The sequence below is a fragment of the Nannospalax galili genome, unplaced genomic scaffold (genome assembly GCF_000622305.1).
Source record: "Nannospalax galili isolate Female #2095 unplaced genomic scaffold, S.galili_v1.0 scaffold559, whole genome shotgun sequence".
NCBI lineage: Eukaryota > Metazoa > Chordata > Mammalia > Rodentia > Spalacidae > Nannospalax > Nannospalax galili.
Genome location: NW_008343479.1, coordinates 729,408 through 750,064, shown reverse-complemented (window position 1 = coordinate 750,064; position 20,657 = coordinate 729,408). Strand labels below are relative to the sequence as shown.

Here is a 20,657-nt window from a genome sequence, read left to right as displayed (position 1 = left end):
AAGGCTTTTGCCTCAGTAGTATAGTTGAAGCTCGGCATGATTATGTTAGAAACAAAAAACACATGCTAGTCATTTACTGGCACTTCTGTTTGGCTTTTCAGGTGGCATACTGGTACCTGAGAAAAACAGAAGATGAGGTTATTGATACAGACTTTTGCAGAATTTCTCATGGTAATTTCTGGGTATTTTAAGGACTTTTTGAGCCTGAAGAAATGGGTTCTGTGTAATATCTAATTTCACTAGAAAATGAAAACCTTCCTCTACCTTCACTTGAGCTATAGTTTTACCACTCTGAAATTGTCAGGCTCTTGTGAAACAGATGAGAGAGAAGAGAGCATGGGCATTGGAGAAGAGCTGGAAAAGAGAGGTGGACAGAGAAACCCAGAGAGGCATGTTGTCTGTAGGAAACTGAATCACTTGAAGTGATCTATCCCTAGTAGGTGGTGTAAGAAAGAGGGCAGGAGAAGTTACAAGCTTCAAGATCCCTGATGGGGAAGAAACCATGTAAAAGACAGCCTCAGTGGCAGCCATTTTTGTCTGTCTCACACGTGGGACCCTGCAGGAGGGTGTGCAGTACATCACAGGTGATAGATGATGAATGATGTGTTTTTCCATAGCCACTGCAGCCCCACAGTGTAAGAGGAAGAAATTGAGGTATTTTTCTGTTCTGACTTTTGCTTTAATTCACTAACTGCACAGTAAGTGCCTACTGGTGAGGGTCATTTATATATCTGGGCAAGGGGGTTTTCTAATACTGGACCCAGGATTATGGTGACTTACCCACCCTGTCGCCAGAAGTGCTAAATAAGGAAAGGCCTCCCTCAGATCTTTCTTCAGAAATTTTCCTTTATTTGATGCTGGGGATCTAATGCAGGGCCTTGGACATGCTAAGTAGGTGTTCTACCTTTGAACAACACACTAACCCATGTCCATGGTCATGCTTGCTATGTTTATACCAGAACAAGTAATATATATATATATATATATATCTGAACAGATATGCTCAAGAAAGAAAGAAAAGAGGAAACTGGGAGGTGCTCAGGCTCTGGGCTTACCACTAAAACGGGCTTTCAGGGAAGTTATTGCTCCTTCTCTCCACCCAGGGAGAATGTAGAAGGCTTAGAAGCATCCCCCTTTTGTGGCTCCCCATCCTGAAGGAATTACCAGAGTAGAGTATGGAGAGGAAAGAGGCCTCACCCCTTAACAGCTATATGTAGGAAAAGTTATTCTGTCCCACAGCTGTCTTACCAATTCCACTGAGACAACATTCCTCTAAATGGCATAGGAAATGAAGCAATGAGACCAACAGAGATATGCATGCATACATGTGGCTAGGGTCTCTTGATCTCTGTCTCTGTCTCTGTCTCTCGCAGCAACAGTGTTCCTTTAAACTGAAGTAGACTGTAGCTTTGATAAATGAGAAGGAAGAGAAACTTGGCCCCAAAGTGTCTTCAAATTGTTAAAGCATAAACTTGAACTGATATTGTGTGTCAGCTGCGATTTTCTTTTATTTACCCGTCAACATTCTTCCAACTAAATATAAGTGTGTACAAAGAGCAGTTATAGAGACGGACAGACGTTAGTGTCTCTAGAATCATTAAGGATCACTGAACTGTAAAATATCACTGTTCAAAAGTTCTGATTTCTCCTGTGAGGTACTTTTCATATCTTATTTTGATGACTGAATGCAAATGAGCCTCAGCAAACCCTTCTCACCTGTCTGTATTCTTTGCATGATGTACAACCGTGTCTTTTATTAAAGACTATTAACAAATATATAGCCCAGTTTAGATATATGCAAATTAACTACATTTAGAGAGTTAACAACTTTTTTTAAGGTAAAAACAAAGCTGTCCTTAATCACAGATGTCTTGATTTTGCCTTTCTATAATTATTTTTGATTTATTATAGTGTGTTAGTATGTTCAATGCTAAGTACTCCAGACTAAAAGTGGAGGGTTTGAATCATTGTGGCTCTTGAATCCAGACTGCTTCTGCTGATCTTGGTAAAAATGGACTGTATCTCCTTTCCAGGCCTGACTTATGGTGGAGCATGGAGAACAGGATAGATAGATTTTCCAAACACAAATATATGAACACGACTGCTGTGAAGAGCCCAGAACACAAGGCACATCTACTCCGTGTCCTAGCAGATACAGACACCAAGCACTTCTAGGAAAAGTTCATTTTGCCATTATTGCTTCAGTCACTCTCATCACCATACCATATGACTACACTTAATCACCATTCTACCCTATCACATGTCTCATGATGGTACATGAACTAACTCAATAAACACTGATTAAGCACCCACCTTGCATCACACAGTGCTTTAGGGGTTACAGAGTCAGATAAGAAGTGTTCTTGCAACACACAAGTCACAGTAATGAAAGGCAGAAGTACACAGAGACTCCCTTAGTAACAAGGTTTTTGTTGGCAATCTTAATTCCCAGAAGATTTTGGAGGGTGCTCTAGAAAAGGTGGGATTGGAGCAGATCCTTGTGAACACAACACAGGTCCTATGATCACAATACTTCAGTCTGTTCCCTAGCTCTTGGATGAGTAAGCAAAAGAATTGTGTTTAATGGCATGATTAGTTGAATCAGGCCTGGTCAGTGGTCTGGTTTTGTTTGTATTAACTATGTAGGCCACGCTGGCCTCGATGTTGTAGAAATCTGCCTGCCTCTGCCTCCTGAGTCCTGGGATTAAAGGTTTGTGCCATCAGATCAGACTAGTGGTCTGGTTTTGTAATTATTTTTCTTAACTTCTGAGCTTCAGGGTTCAGCAGAGAACAACCATGTAATGGGGACCCTTCAAATGTTGTGGAGGGAAATAGAAAGCAAAGTAGTATTTTGTCTTGGATTGTGGATGGGTGGGCCAGACTCTACAAAGGATTTATACTTTTTCTAAGACCTTGGCTGAGTTATTTGCTGTCCTTCCTCCTCATGACACTGGTCTGGCTTTTCACCCATTCGCTGCCTGGGAAATCTCTGGAATTGACTGCCAAATCAGAAAAATAAAGAAATTTACTGAAAGTATACAGGGATGGAAACAACTATCATGAGATTTGAGACTAGAGAGGCCGTATGGAGCACAGTCGACACTGTTTTGTTTGGGAGAACTAATCTGAACACTAGCACTCCTAGAATAATGAAAAAGGTCATAAAGCAAAGGTAATTGTCTATTATGTCAAGGATTGCTTCCTTAAGTGCTTTTCAAAAGAGAAGGTTAATTATCTTCATAGATAGCTAGAATATTAGGGTTATGGAGGGTAATAATGTTTAATCTGTAATTATGATGGCATGCTAATGAACTAAAGGAAAGACAGCTGATTGGTCCAGAGGTTTAGCATAGAGATCTCTTTGTGGGATAGGAGAGTGGGCTGGCCGGCCCCCACCTGATGGCCAGACAGCTCTTAAAGGGCCACTGTTTCCTGTTTAGTGGAGGTGACATCAGAGGGTGAGGCACAGCTTCAGGGGCTGTAAGTGTGCTTTTGGAGGAGTCTTTTCCAGACATCTCAGTTTTTGCTTCAGTTCCAGTACTTAATAACTGTGAGACCCAGGAAAGGTCACTCAAGCCTTGATAAAACTCATTGATGCAGTACGATGACAACATCTCTATTGCCTAATTCACGGTGCTTACTGGGATCAAATTTGAAAGTACTCGTAACATGCTCTGTAGAGCACCAGCATTCATCTCTCTGCTTCCTGATCACAGATGACTCACATTCCTCCCGCTGCAACTTAAGCTTCTAGTTTGACCATGCCTTCCCCACTGTGAGGGGCTGTACTCTTAAACTGTGAGCCTTCCTTCCTTAAGTTGCTTCTGTCAGATATTTTGTCATGGAAAAGAAGTAGGCTAAACCTGACCGTGTGGCTGTTAGGTCTTCATAGGAGGAATAGGGAAGATATTGGAGCTATGGGTTAGGAAAACCTGAGAATGGTGTAAACAAACTTAAGCTGTTATGGTGGGAGTTTGGAAGACAGAATGTGGAGAGAAAGGCATATAGTAGAGGCGTATAGAAAGGCATATAGCTCTGGTTTCATTGTTAGGAATTTCCTTGAGTTTCAGAAGAGACTTTTGACTGTATTAGAAATGCTATGATTCTGAGGACTTCTACATATGAACTAAGTGCATTTTGTACAACAAGATGTCCATGAGCCTCTGAGGATCAGGGGTGGAATGTTATAATTTAATAATGATCTGTTTGGGCGTGAGGTTGATGAGGAGCAGACTTAGGATGGTTGATCTTTGTTGTCCACCTGACTGGATTTAGAATCACTGAAAAGACACACCTGTGTGTGTCTGTGAGGGTGTTTCCAGAGAGGTTTAACTGAAGAAGGAACGGGGGCAGTGCCATCCTGTGGACTTGGATCTCAGACTGAGTAAAAAAGATAAAGTCACCGGGCGTGGTGGCACACACCCACCTTTAGTCCCAGCACTCGGGAGGCAGAGGCACACAGTGAGTTTCAGGACAGCCGGGGCTACAGGGAGACCCTGTCTCAAAAAGACCAAAAAAAAAAAAAAAGTGAAAAATGTTTTTAAAGTGGTAAAACCTGATGTTCATATAGGGATTTGTGATATAGTTGCCACGTACTTGGCTTTCCATTTAATTCTTCCGTTGAAGTTTGGCTAAGCTTGAACTTCCAAACAAAATATTGCTAGAAGCCCAGCAGTAAAAATAGAAGTAAGTTTTTGGTAGTCATAGAAACCTAGCATTACCTTTATTGACCTGAAAATTTGAACAGAGGCAGGCCTGATTTTTGTTCCAGAGAAGGAAGAGTTCTTAACTTTTAACTTTAGTTTTCACTTTTTTTTTTTTTTTTTTTTTTTTTTTTGATAAGGTCTCACTATGTATCCGTGCTGGCTGGCCTGAACCTTGCTGTGTAGACTAGGCTGGCCTCAAACTCACAGAGGTCCACCTGTCTCTGCCTCCCAAGTGCTGGGATTAAAGGTGCGCACCACATCTGTTCTCACGTTTTTAAGATGTTGTCTGCTGTTTCATCTCCCCCACCAATTCCACTTTAAATTCAAATGACATTTAGTTGTATATACTTACTACATACCAGGCATGAAGGACAGTAAAGTATTCAAAGTGATGTGACAAAAGGTGCCATACAAATCGTTATAGTCCAAGAGACTGTAGACTTGTATAGTCCAAGAGGAGCCTGTGTCTGTGGAAGGTGAGAAATGACATTGACTTAGGAGCTCAACATATGACTCATGAAGTGTCTCTCTCTCTCTCTCTCTCTCTCTCTCTCTCTCTGTCTTGTGATTTTTGGATAAAGTCTCCTTGATAAGGAATCCAGTCTCCCAAGTTCTTCCAGATCTTACAACAGTACTGCTGGATGGTCTCGTTCCTTCTTTCTGAGACCCAAGCTCCATGTGGCTAAGTTTGAGATGCTCAACTTCTGCAGCCCAATGATGCAGAAGTTTCCTAGATCCTAGGAAAGCCCTTAGACTCTTCATTTTCTCATCTGGGAAACAGTGTAGTAATATTTACTTCAAAGGAATTTTGTAACATTTAATTGATGTTTGCAAAACCTTCTGAGATCTGCAGATGAAAGGCCTTGGAGAAGAACACAACACAGTTGTTAAAGAGAACTTAATGCCTTTGTCAGCTTTTGGGAGCAATGTGTTTGTCCGACCTGTGCCCTCTTTGGAGACCACTGGACTGAATTTCCAGATGCAAAGCGTCCTTACAGGAGGAAACACGTGTTTCTTGATTTCCTGGTCACTGTCTTGGACTTCCTCAATTCAGCATCATCCCTAGACCACCCTATCTCATTTTTTCCACCTTTGAGGCTACAGATTTGTCTTTCTTACACCTGGTCAATGGTCTGCCCGATTGTTCCTTGGAGCCTGTTGTGAGTGAGAAGAAGCTCAACCACTAGTCGTAAGTTTCTTGAATTCAAAGATTCATTACTTCCTGCTTTTTGAACTATGGTAGAAACATTGTGCTGACCCTTGAGTATCAGTGACAACATCTTCATACAGATCCTTCGTCTGGAATTTAATTCTCTATTTTTCCATTCTGAAGATGAGACATGCTCTGGTCTGTGACTCTGTAGTAGGAAGAACGGGAACCTATCCTGTTCTAAATGTTTCCTTTGGCTTTATCATTGACTTCTTTCCCCTTTCTTTAGATGGCTCAAGTATAAAATGGAGATAATGATATTCGTGTTAGTTTTCTCAAATGAGTATCTTGAGTACTAGGGCCATATGCATGAAACTCTTTGCAAGCTGTAGCACAGTGGTGAGGCAGAGACTAGAATCTAATCACAATTTAGAAATCAGTCTGTACAGCCAATGGTATAGAGAGGTGCAGAGTGAAAGTTAATATAATAGGTAACAGCATCACCCCACCCCATGTTCAAATGTACTACAAAAATCTAATTTGCAAACTCCTGTCTGATCATCTGACTTCTGAACACCTGTCGCAGAGGGGAACTTGCTCCCTACTCCTGCTGTCTGCATCACAGTTTCGAAGCTTCTCATTGATTCAAAATCTTTCCTTTTGCTGAAATGGATTCATTTTTTCAGCTTCTAGAGCTGATTTACAATTCTTGTGCCTTCTTCCCTATAATGGTCTTTCAGACATAAAATCAATGATTTGGTGTCATGAATTTGCATTTTACTTATCTCCAGGCTTCTCACGATTCTAGAAGTAGCATCTGTGCTTTGTCCTACAACAGGGGAAGCAGAGACTCTAGAACCACAGCAGAGTGGGTGGGAAGGGCTGGATCTGTGTGTTCTCAAGGATACAAAGAACAGCATGTCTGGAACATGTTTTATCATTTACATGAGAGTCAGCTATCCCAGCACCCAATGCTGTCAGTGCCTCAGACACAGCTGGAGTAAATACTGTGATGAATAAGTGCAGTGAAAGCTTTGCTGTTTATGAGAGATGTATTTTTATCCCTCAAGAGCTTTGCAGCTTTGAAATATCTGCATTGAGTTTTTCAACTGATGCATCACTGTGGAGAGACTGTACAACTCTCAGTTATTTCTTCAGTCCTGAGATGTGTTGAATCTCACCTAAGTTTCCCTGTAGGGCTCAGATTTTAGGTGGGCAGGACGCCTGACTGGACTATGGGTGTGATGGGATGCTACCACTCCACTGTTGTTTACAGTTCTTTCTCATCCCCAGTCACTGGTGACAAAACTTTTGGCCTGAACACCTGCAAAAGAGGTTTCAAAGCATTAAAATGTGGTTGTGTCTGAGTCACACTGGTTGTCAGCCAGTGCAGCCCAGCATCTGATAATTGATCTCCCTTACAGCACCACATTTTGGCTTGGTTAATATTTATCAAGCACCTATATTATAATAGGCACTTGCCTGATGTTCTTACAGAAAATCACTTACCTAGTTCTCTCTACTCAATGAGAAAGATATTCTAAGCATCCCCCCAAACCAAGGAGTTGAGATTGAACATCAGTAATACTCACCTATGTTTAACTCCTGCATCTTCCGAGGCCATATTTGATTAGTTAAATCTATGAATCTCTCAGTGATATATGCCAAATCCCTTCTTTTAAGTCTCTTGAATTATTGCAAGAGATTTCTGCATCAATACATGTACTCAGGATTGTCTAGAAACTACAAATATGCACGTTTTTATTCATGTACTTGGGCTTCCCAAGTATGTATGAATGCAACTATGATCAAATACAATCTTAAAAAATACTACTAGGGGCTGGAGAGATGGCTCAGCAGTTACGAGCACTGACTGCTCTTGCAGAGGACCTGGGTTCTATTCCCAGCACCCAGATGGCGGCTACGAACTGTCATTAACTCCAGTTCCAGGGGAATCCGAAGCCCTCTTCTGACCTCTGCGGCATTGCATGACACGGGTGCAGTCACATACATACAGGTAATACACTCATACACATAAAATTAAAAAAATGATAAATAAAATAGTAAAAAAATACTACTAAAAACTAAGATGGGTTTTTGCCACCATATATTTTATGGATCATTAGAATTTTCCATAAGTATATTTTACATATGGAGCAATTTTAGATTTATGGATGTATGGAACAGAAAGTACAGAGAGTCCCTTATACTCTCCTCTTCAGTTTCTCCTATTAAGTTCTTGCACTGAAGTGATATATTTGTCACAGATGATAGGTCATTACTGATGCATTATTATAATCAAAGTGGGTAGTGTAGACTACATATTAGGGTTTAATTTTTGTGTTCTATGAGTTTCAACAAATTCATAATGGCACATATACCACTACAGAATCATTCAGAGTAAAGGCTGGCAAGATGGATTAACAGGTAAAAGCACTTGCTGCTCTGAGCCCAGTCCCTGGGACCCACATGGTAGAAGCAGAGAAGTTTCATTGTCTTCTAACAGTTTATCCCTCTCTTTCTCCCCCCGCCATGAACCTTTCATCATTTTGTCATCTCTATACTTTTCCTTTTTATATATAAAACAATGTATTTTATTGAGCAATAATGATACATTTTAGAATTATAATATATAGTTAGAAAATGAAAATTTCAAAGTATTTTCAAATTTCTGGCATGTTACTTGTTGAGGCTCAGGGATAATAAATCAGTATTCCTAGGTATTCTCAGAAATTGCAAAATTATGATTATTTAAAAAATACTTCTGGATTGGAGAGATGGCTCAGTGGTTAAGAGCACTGGTTGCTCTTGCAGAGGACCCAGGTTCAATTCCCAGCACCCACATGGCAGTTAACAATCATCCAAATCTCCAGTTCCAAGGGATCCAACATCCTCTTCTGATCTCCATAGGCATTGTATGATGTGGGTGCACTTACATACATGAAGGCAATACACATAAAATAAAAGTAATAAAGAAAATATTTCTAAAATGCTTCTAACAATCCTCACACTTCCTTTTTGAATACCTAAGGTTCTTATTTAAAGAACAAAAAAACAGTAAATTTAGTAGTACTTACAAAGAATTACAGTGCACATAAATACTCAAACAATGAAAAACATAATTTAAAAATCAGATCTCAAGGCCAGCCTGCTCTACATAGTGAATTCCAGGCCAGCTGGGGCTACAGGGAGACCCTGTCTCAAAAAGATCATAAAAAGAAAAATCAGATCTCCCAGTAAAGTAACAGCACCTCATGGAATTACACCTGGATACAGCCCATCTAAAGGTCTATTTTGAATTAAAAATGTGTTCTATTTTGAGAGAGCTTTCAAAGGACTTACATGAAGCATACTATATATATATATATGTATATGAACTTATTAGTATGACTTTTATTACCCTTCTTTGTTCTTCTTCCTAAATTATACATACCCACACATATATTTGTTCACATGTATACATGTATACCTTATAAGCTAGGATCCATATATGAGGGAGAAAATGTGTTTTTTTCTTTCTGAGATTGGGTGACCTCACTTAATATTTATTATACATTCTAAGTCCATCCATTTTCAGGTGAATTTTGTGATTTTATTTTTTTTAGAGCTGAATAATATTCCATTTTATATATGTACCAGATTTTCATTAACAGTTCATCAGTTGATGAAAAACTAGGTTGGTTTGGTTTCTTGCTGTAGTGAATACAGCTGCAGAAAACATGAGAGTGCAAATATCTTTCTGCGAGGGTTTGGAGGTCTCTGGATATACCCCCAGGAGTGAAATAGCTTCATCAGATGATAGTTCTATTTTTAATTTTTTGAGGAACTTCCAAACTGGTTTCCATAATGGATGCTTTCATTTGCATTCCCACCAGCAGTGAATACTGCTTTCCTTTTTCCAACATCTTCTCCAACATTTCTCATCAGCTTTCTTGACAGTCATTAGGACTCGGGTGAGGTGGTATATCAAAGTAGTTTTAATTTGCATTTCCCTGATGACTATGGATGTTGAGCCCTTTTAAAAGCAGCAGTTATTGGCCATTTGCATTTCTTTCTTTCTTTCTTTCTTTCTTTCTTTCTTTCTTTCTTTCTTTCTTTCTTTCTTTTTTTAAACGTCCTATTCAATTCACCAGCCCATTTGTTGATCAGCAGTTTATCTCCTTGGTATTTAATTTCTGTAGGTCTTTGTAAATTCTGGATATTACCTCTTTGTCTGAGATACAAGCAGTAAAGTTTCTCTCCATTCTGTGTGCTGTCTCTGTGCTCTGCTAATAGTTTCTTTTGCTGTGCAGAAAGTTTTTATGTATTCCCATCTGTTGATACTTAGATCCTGTGCTATTGATATTCTGCTCAGTAAATTCTTGCTTATCCTAGACCATTCCCTATGACTGTATCTAGAAGTTTCTGCGTTTAAGGTTTTAAATTAAGGTCCTTGGTTCATTTCTAACTGATTTTTGTGCAAGGTGAAAGATGTAAATCTAATTTCATTTTTCTATAGGTGACTATCCACTTTTGCCAGCACCATTTGCTGAACAGGTTATCTTTTTTCCAATGCATGTTTTTGACTGCTTTGTTAAGAATTAAGTGGGCATAGCTTTGTTTTATTTTTGACTCCTCTATTCTGTTCCATTGGTCTATATAGGTTTTTGAGTGAACAAGTTTTTCCATTCATTTGGGTGACTGCTGGATAATGTCATGAGAGTGTGTTTAACTTTGTAAGAGATTTTTGAACCATCTTCCAGCCTCTTTTATTTTGCATTCCTACCAAAAGTGAATAATAGCTTCTGTTCTCCTGTATCCTCTTCAGCATTTGCTGTTGTCAGTATTTTGAGTTCTTTGTATTCTAACAGGTGTGGAGTGATAGCTCACAGTCGCTCTAACTTGCAGGTCTCTAGTGACATATGGTACCCTGCATCCGTTTATATGCTTATTTGCACCATCTGTTAATCTTTTTTTGTGAGGTATCTGTTCAGAGATTTTGCTCCTGTTTAATTGGGTTGTTTCTCTACTGTTGAATTTTAAGAGTTCTTTATATGTTTGGATGACAGTTCTTCATCATACATGTGTTTTGCAAATATTTTCTCCCAGCCTGTGACTTGTATTCTCATACTTTTAGCAGTGTGTTTAACAGAGTAGAAAATTTTGACCTTTAATGAAGTATAAATTCTCCATTCTTTCATGAATTATGCTCTTGTAATTTTTGATAAGACATCATCATCAAGCTCAAGGTCACCAGGACTTTCTCATATGTTATCGCCCAGGAATTTTAGTTTTATACTTTTCATTGAGGTCTGTGGCCCAATTTGAGCTAATTTTTGTGGTAGGAATAGGATCTAGATTTTATTAGTATTATTATTATTATTATCATTATTATTGTTTGGTCTTTTTTGAGACAGGGTCTTCCAGTAGCCCCGGCTGACCTAGAACTCACTATGTAGACCAGGCTGGCATTGAACTCACAGAGATCTGCCTGCCTCTGCCTCCAGAGTGCTGGGATTAAAGGTGTGTGCCGCCACGCCTGGTGATCTAGATTAATCTTTGAACATGTTGATATCTTTGTTTAAAAACCCTATCTTTCTCTAATAAGTTACCTTTGTGCCTTTATCAAACACCAGTTCTCTTTCTGTGGTCTTGTTCCTGGGCTTTGTGTGATGTTCTTTTTCCAGTGCCATACTCTCTTAGTTACTGTATAGTGAATCTTGGAGCTCTATGGTGAAATGATTGCACTTCTCCAGCTTTGGTCTTTAATATTGTGTCAGCTCTCATGGACTTTTGCCTTTTCCTCTAGACTTTAGAATCAATTTGTTTATATCCACAAAACAACTTGCTGAGATTTTGTTTGTTTGCTTGTTTGTGACAAGGCCTTACTATATAGCCCAGACTGGCCTCCAACTTGTGATTCTCTTTCCTTAGCCTCCCAAGTGCTGGGATTACAGGCATGTCCAATCATGCCCTGCCACTGTTGGGATTTTGATTGTTGTATTGAATCTTTAGATCAAAATGAGAACTGACATCTTGACAATACTGAGTTTTTCTGTTCATGTACACAGAATATCTTTCCATTTATTTGGATCGTCTGTGTGTGTACATGTTTGTGTGTGTACGCGCACACATATGGAGGTCAGAGGTTGACACTGGCCTTCTTTCTCTATTGCTCCTCAACTTATTTTTTTGAGAGAGGGTCTCTCACTGCACCTGAGAGTCACTGATTATCTTCAATAACTGGCCAGCAAGCCCAGGGATTCTCCTTCATCCAGTTCCCCAAGGCTGGAGTTATAGTTACATACCACCATGCCTAGCTTTTTATGTAGATGCTGAGGATTTGAACTCAGGTCCTTACCCTTGCCTAAGCACTTTACCAACTGAGCCATCCACCAGCTCCTGGGTCATCTTTGATTTCTTTCACCAGAGATTTGTCACTTTCCTCATAGAGATTATGTGGACATTTTATTGGATTTATACTTAAATATAGTTGCTCACATGACACTGAACATGAAGTAACTAATGGTAAGGCTCTGAGTGCCTCATGCCAGCTGGTATCTAATGATGTATATGGTGGTTTGAGTTAGGAATGTTCCTCATAGGCCCCTAAATATTTGAATATTTTATCCCCAGTTGGTGGTATTGCTTTGGAGATTTAGGAGATTATAGCCTTGCTGGAGGAAGCATATCACTGGGGTGGCCTTTGCCTTGCCCCATTTTTAGTTTGTCTTTCTCTGCTTCCTATGCCTACTTGAAGATATGACTTCTCAGCTTTCTGCTCCAGCTGCCTCCTGTCATGCCTGGAACTGTAATCTTCCTTCTATAAGTTCTCTTGGTCATGGTGTTTTATCACAGCAACAGAAAAGCAACTAATACAATGTTACTGTGGCAGTGTCACGGCACACTGGAAGGAGAAATGCCATTGTGGACTAGACTCAAAAGAGGAAAGAACTTTTACCAAGTCAAGGAGTTTTAAAGTCTTCTCCCTTGTAATATCTCCCACTGACAGAAAGTGTGTAGAAAAGCTTATATGGAGAATGCTGTGTCTAGAAATAAAAACTACATTAGTCTTAAGATAAAGGAAGACTTCTTAGTCTACAGGCCTATAATGGTTTGAGCTCTATCCGTCTCTTAAACTACATGTTGTCTTCTTGATTTGGTGACCAAAGTTGGTCTCACACATCTTTCCTGAATTTCTCCCATGGGGCCTTTTGTTCTTTCCTGTTCTTTCCCTGAATTTTCCAATGCTAATGTATATATCACATACTTGATCCTCTCAGGCCAGACCTCTCAAAGTATTACATATCTCTAAGTGTTTGTTGCTTTAAGTGATGTATCCATTTATGTGCCTAGCCAATGATTACACCCTTAAGTTCCAGCATGGCAGGCATTATGTCTGTTTGGCTCACTACTACAGTCTAAGGGCCACAGTTTCTGAGTGACAGAATGACTGGATAGCCTCTAGGCTCATTATGCATCATTCTCATTTTACAGTAAGGAGTTCATACAATTATGTTGCTGTCTTAAAGACTTTATACATAGATTTAAGCATCCCTAATCTAAAAATCTGAATTCTGAAGACTCCAATGTCCAAAATTTTTGAGCATCAGTATAATATACAAGTAGAAAAATCACACACCTGACTGCATGTGATAGGTCCCAGTCAAAGCACAAGTACACCAGAAACATTGTATAAAATTGCCTTCTGGCTGTGTATACAAAGTACAAGTGAAACATAAATAAATTTTGTGGGTTTTTTTGGTTCTTATCTCCAAGACCTCTTACTGTGTGAGTTCAAATGTACCAAAATCTGAAAAGTATTCAAAACACTTCTGGTCTAAAGCATTTTGGATAAGGGGTAATTAGCCCATATATATATGTTCATATATGTATTCACACACATGCATATATATATATATATTCAATATATGTTGACCTTCACTCACACAAGCTTTCAAGAATACTGGAAACTGAGTCCAAAACTTCCTTCACAGACTATTGTCTTAATGAGGCTTATAGCATTTTAGGCAAACAACTTAATTTAAAAAGCTTATTTATGACTATAATTTTAGCATTTGGAAGTTGAGGCAGGAGGATTGCCACAAGTGTGAGACTTTCCTGGGCTATGCAGTGAGTTCCAGGCCAGCTTGAGCTATAAAATAATACCCTATTGCTAAAAACCAAAGTCTAGGAATGTAGTTCAGTGACAGAGTGCTTGCTTACATGTTCCAAGCCCTGGATTTGATCACCTGCACTACAAAACCAAACCAACAACCAAACAAAGAACAACAATGGAGCTCCTTAGCCATGTACTCCACACTGGAAGTGGGAAGGAAGTGTGCCAGTTCCAAATGAAGTTCAGTGCTCAGGGTGGAGTGTCAGGGCTCAACCCATCCCATCCAGTCAGTGTGCCCATTTTAGCTTGTTTTATGTCTTGGCTGTACAGCCATTGGTGACTTTTTGTCCTGAATGGCCTAGGCAGCTCCTGTACATTTTGTTCCCTGTTTCCTACCACTCCCTACCGTCTCACACATGGATCAGAATTTCTTGTGTATCCACTGTCCCTTAGATGCATCCCTCGTCTGACCTTTGGTTGGGTTGGGTCTTACTTTGAGTCAATGGCTGGCCAAAGAGAAAGACTGCCTTTCACTTGGCTGTTTAGCGCAAAAATTGGTGAGAGGCACAGCTGGATGGGGGAATCACAGGATGGAGGATGTCAGCCAGGGCCCTAACATCCAAGAACTCACAGTCCAGTCAAGGGTGTGACATGCAAATAAAATGGCCAGAATATTCTGTTCCTGAGTGTTTACAAAGCAACTATGTACAGGGGCTGAAATACAAACTTCTGACCCCTGTGTATGTGGCTTCTGTCCAGGGACAGTGGAAGAGCAGGGGAAGATGAGGCAAACTGGCCATGTAGGTTATTATCCTGTCTTTAATGACATTAACTGTCACTCTGTTGCTGTGTGACACTCAATAAGTTGTCACAACTTCACCTCTCTGACTGCTTCTACTACAATAAACTGGAGGCGACATTAGGGGCAAACAGGGATGTGGTGACATTTAAAAAATAATGCATGTGTCTCTTCATTTAGAAGAGACAACCAATTCACGTCAAATCCAAATCTTGCTTTATAGAGGCATCTATAGAGATCACTGCAGAATGTGTCGGCCTACCTCTCACAAACCTCGGTAGGGGACCGCGCAGCCCTCATCCCTGCCCAGCCATCAGCTACACAGAACATTTTGTGCCGGCAGCAGGCCTGGCCATGTGACCTCTTGTCTTTCTTGGCTGTTTCCTCTGGCAAGCCATGAATAGCAAGAGGCACCCTTCATAATACTGAGAGACCTTTTCCCAAAGAGCCCAACGGGAAGAATGTTCTATGTGTTTGCGAAGCCAGACCCTCTTCTGGAGCCAATTCTACTGACGATACAGAGAACAGAATTGTTTTATGTTCTTCAGGTCCCTCCACCCCACCTTGGTAACCACTGAGACCATGTTTTCTATAATGAATGAGATGCTTAAAGGAGTTAGTATCTGACAATCTCAGTGGCCATGGGAGCACAGATTTGGAACATGTAAGCACAGGAAGGCACCTGGAGCCTATTCATCCTACACCTACACCCACCTACATCCACATCTACAGAAAGAGTCTCAAGATACAACCTGGGAGTAGACCTGAATCTCCTGCTTTTCAGGCCTAACTTCTGCTCTGGCCTCATGCTGCCCTTTGTGCGAGGAAAGACATCACTCCCCATTGCAGTATCACAAGTGATGGACCATCAGAGTTAGGAAAAGTACACGTGCTGTGGAGACAGGTTCCATGCATGCGTAATGAGAGGTTATTGGGAGCATCTGGTTTGGGGAGTGTTCTTGGCATTTTTCTCTTTCTGGCTCTCAGCTGCTCTCCCTTTATTCTAGTGCTATTCTGAGAAGCCCTTTTCTTCAGGAAAGCCTCTAGAGGTTACTGGGGCTAAGTCCCTTCGGGATCACATACTGTAGGGAAGAAGGGAAGCTCTCTGTTCTAACCTTCTCTGAAAATCCTGCACAATTCACTTTGATTGGGCTTCTTGAGTCATTTGTCCTGCTATCAACCCAATGGTAGGTGGATACTGCAACCACCTAATTGATGTAGTCCTTGGCATGTGCTTAGTCTGGGGTCTTGGGTGGAGCTGTTCTGACCCTATGGACTGAGTGTGAGGCATCATTAGGATAAGGAAATGGAGCTCTGTGGTCAAACATTAAAAACATATTCTCTGTCACTTCCTTTATACTTAAAGGTATAATAAATTTCATTGTGTCATAGGCTTATCAAATCTTCTATCTTCTCAAACTGGGGAGTGCTTTGCTTTCTAGCAGCACTTAAGACAGTTAGAATTTACTAGGAAGAACATTCCCCTGGTTGAAGGCAGAAGGCTTGGAATTGAGGCAACATGATATTCCACTGTTATTGACCATACCTGGGTCTTGTTCAGCATGTGCAACTAGTAGGTTAAATTTTAAGAAGTTATGCATGGTGGTACAAGCCTATAATCCCCAAACTCAAGAAGCTCAGGCAGGACTGCTGAGCTGAGTAGCAATAGGTCAACTAGAGCTACACAGTAAGACCATGTCAACAACAACAACAAAACCAGACCGAACAAACCATAATAAATCTATGAGACAACCAAAGAAAACTTAATATTTTGGGTTGCTAAGAAGCTTTGACTGAATATATTGTTACTGAAGATAGGAGCTATTGTAGCTGTGAGGAGACTGCTTGGGAACTGGGAATATCTCGCTGTCCTCATGGAACTTCATGTAGTCATCTTCTAAATGCCAGAACTAACCACTTACAAAGCGTTTTCATGGCACCTACATCCACTCCTGACAGGAGCATGAAGCAAGATAGTTTAACAACTTGCCAATCACTCAATTACTCAGTGCCAGACTTAAGAAGCTAACTTAGGCCCTTCAACCTCAATGACTTTTGTCCTTTGAACGTATCTTTTTTTTTTTTTTTAACTGGAGTTTAAAAAACACTTTTTTTTTTTTTAACTGGAGTTTAAAAAACACTTTCAGTATTTTCCATTTTAAAAATGGTGGTGCACATATTTAATCCCAGCACTCAGGAGGCAGAGACAGGCGGATCTCTGTGAGTTCAAGGCCAGTCTAGTCTACATAGGGAGTTCCAGGCCACCTGGAGCTACAGAGAAACTGTCTCAAAAAGACCAAAAAAAAAAGCAAATATCATAGGGAAAATGCAAATTAGCATGAACAATGAATTTTTATTATCAAACTGACAAAAATGTTTAAAGTGTTGAGGACATCAAGTTTTAGCAAGAAGGTAGAAATACAGATTCTCTGTATACTATTGGTAGGTCTGAAAATTAGTAATATCTTTGGAGTCAAATTCAGAGTACTTTTAAGATGTCTTTTCTGTTTGTTTCTAAAGAGACACATGTAAAATTATTCAACATAGAATTATTTATGATAAACAAAAGAACAGAACCCATCTAAAGGCCCACTCATAGGGCATTGGCTTGCAGGGTTGGTGCACTGATACTGCAGAGCACAGAGCTCAATTCAGGGCTACAGGACCTCTATGGCAGCGAACACCTAGTCTCCACCATGTGCTAAGTTAAAATAATTGTGGAACAATTATTCAGCATTAGACTATTTGTATAAACAATGAATTGCAGTATTTTTACATGAGTTATTTTAATCTTGCACATTTAAGGGCAAAAATTTAATTATGCACATTTATTTGAAACAGTGCTAGCACTTGATAACAAATTCAAGGTAGTTAACATTCTCAATTTCTTAAACTTACAATTTGCTTAATATGTAACAATTTCATATATTTATGTATTACTTTGTGATATTTCTATACATGTGTACAATAGGGACTGAGTAGTCAAGATGATCAACTCTTCCATCTCCTCATCACTACTTTGTATTTGGAATTTAGTACTCCTCTTTTCTAGTTATTCACAAAATATATACTAGGCTATCTCACTGTGCTGTGGAATTCCAGAACTTACTACTTTCTGTGTTTTTAAAAATATTTTAATGATTTGAGACTTTCATACAGTGTATTTTGGGAGAGTCAAGGTTCACATAGCTCCTTAAAACATAGGTCACTTCTCCCAAAAGCTCAAGGTAGATTGAGGAAGAGGCAGCAGGTAGAAAGAATGTAAGAGTCAGAGGTTTGAGGAAGAGTGCTTTGAAATGCTGTCTTCAGGACATGACAAGGCTGTTGTACATGTGAAGGCATAGCATAGCAGACATGTTTATCTACACAAGACCTGCACAAGATGAAACCAATGAAAAGTTCCAGCTTGGATGGGGGAGGGGCTCCCAAGGCCCCACCCCTAGCTGAGGAGCTTTTGCAGTTGATGGCTGCTAGCGAAGGGAGAGTTCACTTTTCCTTAGGAGATTGGTCAGTAAGTTCCCCATTTCTCAGTGGATGACACCACACCCATGTGCATAATGGGCAGCATTAACTTGATTCAGTTATAAAAAAATTATAAAAATTATAAAAGGAAGACATGAAGTTGGGAGAGAGATGAGATGGAGGGGGGTCCTGGAGGGAAATGGAGGGGTGGGTATGATCAAGATATATTGTATACATGTATGAAAATATCAAGAATACATAATGGTCAAAAGTCTGAGGCAAGTAACAATATGGGGTAAACAAATTTGGCAAGAGCAAAATGTTTCTGAATGCACAAGAACCAAAAATTAACTGATAATCAACACATAAGGATTTCAGGGTGTTTCAAGTGCTCACCATATTGCCTTCTGTGAGTTCACTGTGGCCCTGGTGTTACACGCATCACATGCTCCCTTTGCACCCTGCATGGCAACAGCAGGCAGTACCAGTGGACACAGTCTGAGGTACCTCTGCTCGGATCTGAGAGTACCTTAGGCTATGAACTGCAGGGCTTTAACTGTACTACACAGTTTACTAGTATCATAGAAACGTGGAAAATAAAGACTTTTAACATTTCCCTATTGTCATTCTTCAGCACGTACTGTAAGTGAATCTTTGGATTGTGTCATGTTGGAATTTTTTATTTTTTTTGTCTTTTTGAGACAGGGTCTCTCTGTAGTCTTAGCTGGCCTGAAACTCACTACGTAGGCCAGGCTGGCCTTGAACTCCCAGAGATCCGCCTGCCTCTGCCTCCCGAGTGCTGGATTAAAGGCGTGCGCCACCACACCCAGCGGAATGTTTATTTTTTAAAATTGCTGTTTTGTTACTGATTTGAGTTTCATAAAAAAGCATTAAAGGCTGCATAGGCCCTGCCCCTCGGGCAAGCGGTTTGGGTCAGTAGGGAGGCACAGGACACCAACCAATCTGCCCCTTCTCACGGGTGATGTTCCAGAACTGGCGGCCACACAGTAGCCTCAGCACCACCGAGATTATGCTCAGCTACCTAGCCCAGTCCAGTTCTGCAAGTATAGGAGGATGGAGACAACTTCCTCCCTTTTGCCAAGCGTTCCAGAGTGGTCGGCCGATCTTCATTCTGCAGCCTGTCTTCCCAGAGCCACAGATAAAAGCTCTGTCTTATGGAGATGTCTTCTGGGAGAATCTTATCCAGAGCTCTAGCCCCAACTGGATAGAACAGTACATTTCACCAAAATTGGGGGCCACTTGTTGCTCCCTGCCTGGCTTGTACCCTCTTGAAGGGCTCCTGCCCCATGAGAAGCTTTGGAGAAGAAAGAAAAGGAATCTGCATTTGGAGAGAACGCAGCAGGGACGTGGGAGCACACCAGTTTGGGTTAGGGCTGTCACTTATCACCTGGAGGACCTGAGAACGCGCCAGAGAACCATCAATGAACTGAAGAAGAAGGCCCAGTGGGTTAGTTCAGAGGCTGCATCTGAACCCCAAGTGCTTGAAGAAGAAGGCTGTGGATTCCCAGCACTACTGAATATCCTGTTCTGGAAGAGGAGAGGGTAACCCAACCAGCAGAAGAGGACCAATTTTTTGCCCCTGGGGCTCAGTTGCTTTGAACCCCAAGTGCTTGAAGAAGAAGGCTGTGGATTCCCAGCACTACTGAATATTCTGTTCTGGAAGAGGAGAGGGTAACCCAACCAGCAGAAGAGGACCATTTTGTTGCCCCTGGGGCTCAGTTGCTTTAGTCTCCATGGAGTCCCTAAGGCTAGGAAGGACATAAGCCTCTGGGTGGCTGAGCTTCTCTGCACTATTACAGCCAGTAGGAACCCCATCTTACAATCCCCTGAAGATGTAGTTGGAGTCTGAGGAGTAGTGGGAAATTCATGCTCAAGATTCAGATGCTGTCTCGGAGGCCCAAGACCAATTCCATCAGGAGAATTGCCCCATTGCTAGAATCTAGGTGTTTGTTTCCCATTTCTTAACTTGATGTTCCCATCCCACAACTTAGCATTCACAGCCTCTTTGAGTTCCCACCTTATTGACCCCTCAAGAACTCCCCAAGCTGGGTTTTCCCCTAGACTGTATCCTGAGTTCTCTCTGCTCTGTTATTAAAGAGCAAACAAGGGCTTAAAATAACCATTAAAGACTTTTAACTTGGGATAAGGATATGGAATTTTCTAACAACTTTTGAAATGGTCTTAAGTGTATTTCTGCTATTTTCTACTGTGTGTTCATGTGGACTGGTATTCTCAGTATTGATGACTATGAAATCAAAATGTTGATCAATCTTGAAATATTGAAGATGCTCTGTGTGGTGTAGTATCAAATATTCAGTCAAAATTTAATTCTACTTTTTTCTTTTGTTTTTGAACAGGGTCTTGCCATGTAGTTCTGGCTTGTCTAGATGTTGCTATGTAGACCAGACTGGTCTCAAAGTC

The 20,657-nt window shown here is 40.6% G+C and overlaps 1 pseudogene; it reads left to right on the top strand.

The window, feature by feature from the left end:
* Positions 1 to 18,680: 18,680 nt before the first annotated feature.
* On the top strand, positions 18,681 to 20,015 carry LOC108491163 (annotated as a pseudogene).
* Positions 20,016 to 20,657: the final 642 nt, after the last annotated feature.